Here is a 6,887-nt window from a genome sequence, read left to right on the forward strand (position 1 = left end):
TCGTTTCCCAAAAGATATTCTCTGAATTTTTCACATACTGCCCATTTGAGAGCCAAACACTCCAACTTCATTGAGCTATAGTTCTCCATATTCCGCTCAGTCTTCCGTAAGCCCCTACTCGCATAAGCAATTGGGCGGAGCTTTCCCCCCTGCTCTTGGGACAAAACTGACCCCAGCCCCTGATGACTCGCATCAATCTCCAAAACAAATGGCTTCTTAAAATCAGCATAAGCAAGTATGGGTGCCGTAACAAGCTTTGTTTTTAATGTCTGAAAACTCTCCTCACACTCAGAATCCCACAAGGAACATAGGGGCAACCGTAGGGTTTTCCCTTTTCTCCTGTTACCACTCAATTTCGTCACCAGTGCATGCAGGGGCCTAGCTAACTTGGCAAATCCCTCAATAAAACGTCGATAATAACTGGCGAACCCTAAAAATGACAGAAGGTCTGCCAAATGCTCTGGGCGACCCCAAACGTTCACTGCTGCCACTTTTCCAGGGTCAGTAGCAGCCCCCTGTTCAGATACGACATGACCTAGGTACTTTACCTGCTTCTGGAAAAAGCTACACTTATTTAGCTTGATCTTAAGACCCTCATGTTGCATCCGAATAAATACCTCTTCCAACCGTACCAAATGCTCCTGTACGGTAGACGAAAAAACAATAATATCGTCCAAGTACAACAACAAAGATTGGAACCGCCTATCTCCAAACATACGTTCCATGAGTCTCTGGAACGTTGCTGGGGCATTACACAGCCCATAAGGCATACGGTTGAACTCAAATAAGCCAAATGGAGTACAGAAAGCAGTCTTTGCTTTATCAGCCTCAGCCACTTGTACCTGATTGTACCCACTGGCTAAATCTAAGGTGGAAAACCACATTGCCCCATTCAACGCTTACAGAGACTCTTCAATTCTGGGCAACAGGTATGCATCTTTCCTGGTCTTTGCTTTGAGCTGCCGATAATCGACACACATCCTAATTGTCCCATCCTTTTTTTGTACCAAGACAATAGGGGAGGAATAAGGACTACCACGCTCCCTTATCACTTTACTATCCAGAAACTGTTGAATATGGGCCCGCACTGACTCATACAGAGAAGGAGGGATTCGCCAATATGGCTGTCAAACTGGTTTATCATCCACCAGAGGGATCTCATGTGTAATTAGTGATGAACACCCTATATCACCCTCACTTACAGAAAAGAGGGACTGGTACCTATTCAAAAGATGATTTGCATGTTCTACTTCCTGTTCTGCCAGTCCTTCAAAAACAGGCCACTTTACCTCATCACCAGGTGCTTGTTCCACCACCTGGAGATGAACATGGGCTGTATAAACATTCTCAGGAGAAATTATTAGATTAGGCCCTTGGGTTTTAACTACTTTCACCACCTGAACAGTGTCTATAGTATGACGAGGTGACACCCATACATCTACACTACCTACATTAACAATGGGGGCATATACTAACCCTCCCTCAGCATAGACTACCGAAGGAGACAACAGCAAGCCTTCTGGAAGAGCATTTTCCTCAGGCCCTAAAGGTTCTAACAAAAATCGGGACCATAGTCATAGTGCCTGCGGCAAAGCAAATTGGGACCTTACCCCGCGTTCTTGCCTTATATATAGAAGCGGAACCTGAAATGGCTTCAATCTGTTGGCAACAACGAAGTGCCTGTCTCCAGGCAGGAGCAGCCGTTTGCACTTGAGGGACCTGAAAAAGCTCTGCACCATATTTGTTAAATAAAATAGAGTAACATTCCTGAATAATATTCATACCTAGCACTGCAAGGATCTTTTCTTTCTGAGCATGCATACTGGGGGAACATGCGTCTTTTACAATCAAAATGCCTTTACTAGGTAAAGTATCACCTAATATACTAACGTCCAGTTCTACATATCCCACACATGGAATATCCATGCCATTGGCAGCTTTCAAAGCCAACCATGCACACTCTTGAAGCCCCCCTTACCCAAATCTGAAAAATTTAAATTAAAATAACTTTCAGTGACAGTGGTAACCATGGAGCCTGTGTCCAATAAACACCAAACATCAACAGTTCCCATCTTAACCTGCAAAGTTGGACAAGATCCTACCAAACTTGAAACCATACCCTGGTCAAATTCTGAGCCCAATGTCCCCATTTCCAGCGTGTGGCTCTGCACCCTGGGGGGCTCTAGTTTTCCACCCTGGTACAGGTCCAGAAGCTGTACCAACACTGGAGCTTGGGACATCGGAAAAAACAGTTTGAAGTATATTAGTACAATATCTAGCAATATGGCCACCCTGATTACATTTAACACATATTGGTTGACCATCAGGTGTTCGGCAAAACCTAGTACTTCTAGGGGGCCTAGTTACATTACTAGAGATCCCCTCTGTACTACTTAAGGTTTTCAAAATCCATTTGTGCTTGCTGGCGTACAACCATATTTTTTTAGCCCTGCAACCTCAGAACTAACCATTCTATTCTGGCTACAGCTGGAACATGTTTGGGTCTTCTAGATCAAAGATTTTATGCTACCACATCCAAAGACATCCGAAGTACAATTATTTGCTTCCAATTCTGTGGTAACCATTTGTGCAAGAAGCACATATGGCTGGAAAAGTCAGGTGTCCCAGTACTTTTATCCATATAATGTATAAGTAATCGTATCAATATTTGCTGAAGACTAAGCTAACACAGAAGTTCTTAACACCTTTTATCTCTGTTTTATGGAAGGAAAAAATAGCCATGTTCTAGGCATTTGATACATTACAACCAGACATTTGCCAATGTGTAAATAAAACTGCACCAGCTGTTGAGAGCTGCTTGATGGATGCCAGCAATGATGATGTGCTATGCATCATATGGCTGGTTTCAAACTGTGCAAGACACGAAATTATGCCGTTTCCGTGCTTTCGCCCATATCACACAAAATTGCACTAGCTATGCATGCTGTTTGTTGGAGCAACACAGACCTGTGCTCTGTTTGCTACTACAGAACTCTACCCTATATCCAGCTGTTACCAGACATAAGCAAAAGCAAAGTTTGACATTCATGACCAGCTGAAGTGATTCATCTTGTGATATAGTGTGCCATATCCAATACTTATACAGTGTACTAAATTATATTTGAAAGATCACATGGAACTCTCATGTTGACTTTCTGTTTTCTGGAGTGTCAAAATAAAACCACTGCCTGACAAACAGTATTTTTTTATTAGAAATGTTTTTGCAATTATTTTTTTCATTACAGTGCAAGCCTATGTCCTCTTCTTCATTTGGGACCTCTTGTTCTTTTAGTGGCTATAAATTATACCACACAGATGTGGGTGGAATGGCCAAGGTGGTTGTGACATCTCCCTGTACTGTTAAAAAGATTTAACAATATAGCATATTGTCATTTATTTATATATATGTCATTTATTTATATATATATATATATATATATATATATATATATATATATATATATATATATATGGTTCTTGAATTCAATACATCTGCAAATTGAATAATCCCTTTAACATCATAATAAAGCAGGCTTTTGATCATTAAATACATATTGTCTGGGGTGCAAAAAATATTCCAGACTCTGAAATAGTTGTTTCCTATTTTTCTTGGTTTTTATTCATTATTTTTCTAGGTTTTCATTAGTATCCTAGAATGCCGTAAGAATGCTTAGACATTATTTTTCAATCTACCAAAAGAAATGACTGCAGTGATTGTAAAGTTTACCGCTGCTAATCCAACCAAAATTTATTTTAAACTGCAACCAGACAAAAGCAAGTTTTGCTTTTGTATATATATATATATATATATATATATATATATATATATATATATATATATATATATATATATATATTTACCCTTAGTATGTTCCTAAATTCAAACAGCAGAAACATTAAGTCAGACAAGCTTAGTCCCAGCTAGACTGAACTGCTGTTCATCCTAACTGGTTCATATACATTATCTTGTGATCTCCATTTGCAACTACCAGACTCCAGTCTTGTGCACAACCTTGGGGTAACCATGGACAATCGACTGTCCTTTTCCTCACGAATTGTTGATCTGACATGCTAATACTGATTTCTCCTCTACAGTGTCAGACAAATTCATCCATTTCTGTCCACACAGGCCAATCAAGTTCAGTCCCTTGTCATTTTAAGCCTGGACTACTGCAAACTTTTTCCTTGCAGGTCTGCCTCTGAACACCATTTGACCTCTGTAGCAGATCCAGTATGCAGTTGCATGACTTTTTCAACCTTTCAAAGTGTTCCCACATTGCTGCATCCTACATTCTGGGACTTTTAATGTTACACTTTAAGGATGCTAATGTGGCAGTACCACATGCAGTAGTAAGTGGCTAGTGTGTCCTATTACTGATAGGCGGCGCACATGTCGCAAGCCAGTTCTGAGAGCGTTAATCAAGATGGCAGACAAAAGTGTTAGTGTGTCCATGGAGCAGAGTATGCTGATTAAGTTTCTTGTGAACAAAGGCATAAAAAACATAAGAATCAGGCTGTGCTAGGATGGTTCAGGCATACTGACGAATCTTTCTATGCCGGATCTTTCTAGGCATTAGTTAAACGCTGGGGTAAGTGTATAAATGTAGCAGGAGAGTATGTCAAAAAATAACTGCAGTTTTCTAAAAGGCTTCTTTTATAAATGCTAGGATTGAAAGTCTTTTATATCCATAACAAATAACCAGTGGCGGACGGTCAGGGCCACCAAAGCGTTCTCTGCTGGCCTAAACACTATCAGAAGCACTGACCTACATTTACAACCTAAATTCTAATATTTGTTCCATGAAAATGTATTAATTTATTTCCAACAGTTTATTCTCTTCATTGCACAGCGTTTCTCTTGGCTGCACTGCTTCCAGTATGTGTATGTGGATGTTAGATTTTTTGAGATCAGATTTCAGCTTCTGTGTGCTGCCATGTCAATCTAATCTGCCCAGGGCCTTCAAAGTCAATACTGCTGGCCTTTTTACTATGTCTCCTTAAGAAATAACTCTGTTTCTTTAACCAATCAAATTTTATATTCACCTCACAGGGTCAGCTAGCTGGCCCGGAGTATGGTCAGCATTTTTCGGTTCTCTGGTTGGTCAGAGGGAAACTGTTACAGCCAAGTTCGACTGGCAAAACACGTGTGTAGCTCTGCACACATTAATACATTAGAGTTAGACTTTTTTATGCCTATGGAGCAATATTTATTTATTTGGTCTCGGACATGGTAACAAATTTATTTACAAGAAAAGCTAGACATCATGAGAAGAGTTCGTCTAATCCCGAAGCTAGCTAGATTGTCTCCGCCCGAGAAAGGGTTTGTTCTCCACTTCCAGACCACTGGAACTGGCAAATTATGAGTATACATCTCTGGTGAGTAGGTTGTAGTGTAGAGGTTTGGAGCTTGCTATAGTAAAATAGTATACACCCTCCATATGTGAAATGCCTCTCTCTCTCTCTCTCTCTCTTTCTCTCTCTGTAATGCCACGTGTTGTTATATTGCGTTTTTTGTATAGTATTGATGGTTTCTATAATTGTGACGTGATAGTCGTGGTATTAAGAGGTGATTAGGTCGGGTAAGTCCCCACTAAAGGTCCAGGTACAAAATGCACGGCCCGCTAATGCAAATAACAACACATTTTGCAAAAATAGCTACGTATGCCAGTTCGATCACAAAATTTGTGTTTATATATAGACCCAAGGTAGTGGTACAGTGGTTAAGGCGGATCATAAGTTTGTAGGTTTAAGCCCCAGCACTGCCAAGCTGCCATTGTTGGGCTCTTGAGCTGTCTGCTCCTAGGGGCACTGTATCATGGCTGACCCTGTGATCTGATCCTAGCTTCCTGAAAAGCTTTATTTTGCAAAAATTTTTTTTTACAAAAATATTGTTTTTATTTTTATTGCTGGCATGAAGCAAATGATTTACATAAAGCTCTCAGGAACAGCTTTTACTCTTCTTATTATGCACAGCAATTTCAAATGTATGTGGCACATAATGTTTTACAAATAAAATAATCTTTTACTCATAAAACATATGTTTGCTTGTAAAAATAACTAAGGCATTTTAAAAAAAACATTATTTTGCAGAAAACACACTGATCAAAATTAGAGAACAACAATGACTGTAGCATGGAAAAAGATTACAACAAAATTTTCTGAAGGTTACAACAGTCAGCAATTAGTAAGAAGTGTACACGCCTCTGCTCTGAATGACTTTAGCACATCTGCGGCCACTGGACAGCACTAGTCTCTCACACTGCTCTGGTTTGATTTTGGTCCAGTCTTCTTCCAGTCTCCTCCATAGTTTAGTGACTGTAGTGGGTTTCTTGGCCATAACTTTGTCACCAAGGATTTTCCAGAGGTTCTCTATTGGGTTGAGATCAGGACTCTGTGCAGGCCATGTCATTATTTCAATGTTTTCAGTTTCAAGGAACTGCTTTACCCGTTTTGCTGTGTGACATGAAGCATTGTCCTGCATGAACACTGTGGGCTGATTGGGTGATGAACGCAGGGAAGGAACCATATGTTGTTGAAGAAGGTTCTGATAAACATTTGCATTCACTCTGTCATGTAGCTGTATAAGAGGCCCAACTCCTGCTGCAGAAAACATTCCCCAAACCATGACACTTCCTCCTCCACTTTTCACTGACTTCTTTACACACTTTGGGTTCAGTCTTTCTCCAGTTTGTCGCCGTACATAATGTTTCTCATCGGACCCAAATAAATTAAACTTCATCACTGAAGTGAACTTTGGACCAGTTCTCCTCTGTCCACACGACATGCTCCTCAGCAAAGCTTAGTCTAGGCTTTTGATTCTTTCTGCTAATGAGAGGTTTGGTCTTTTTACTGTGTACTGTGTACCACTGTGTATAGTAAAAATGACA

The sequence above is a fragment of the Silurus meridionalis genome, chromosome 22 (assembly GCF_014805685.1).
Source record: "Silurus meridionalis isolate SWU-2019-XX chromosome 22, ASM1480568v1, whole genome shotgun sequence".
In the NCBI taxonomy this organism is placed as follows: Eukaryota; Metazoa; Chordata; class Actinopteri; order Siluriformes; family Siluridae; genus Silurus; species Silurus meridionalis.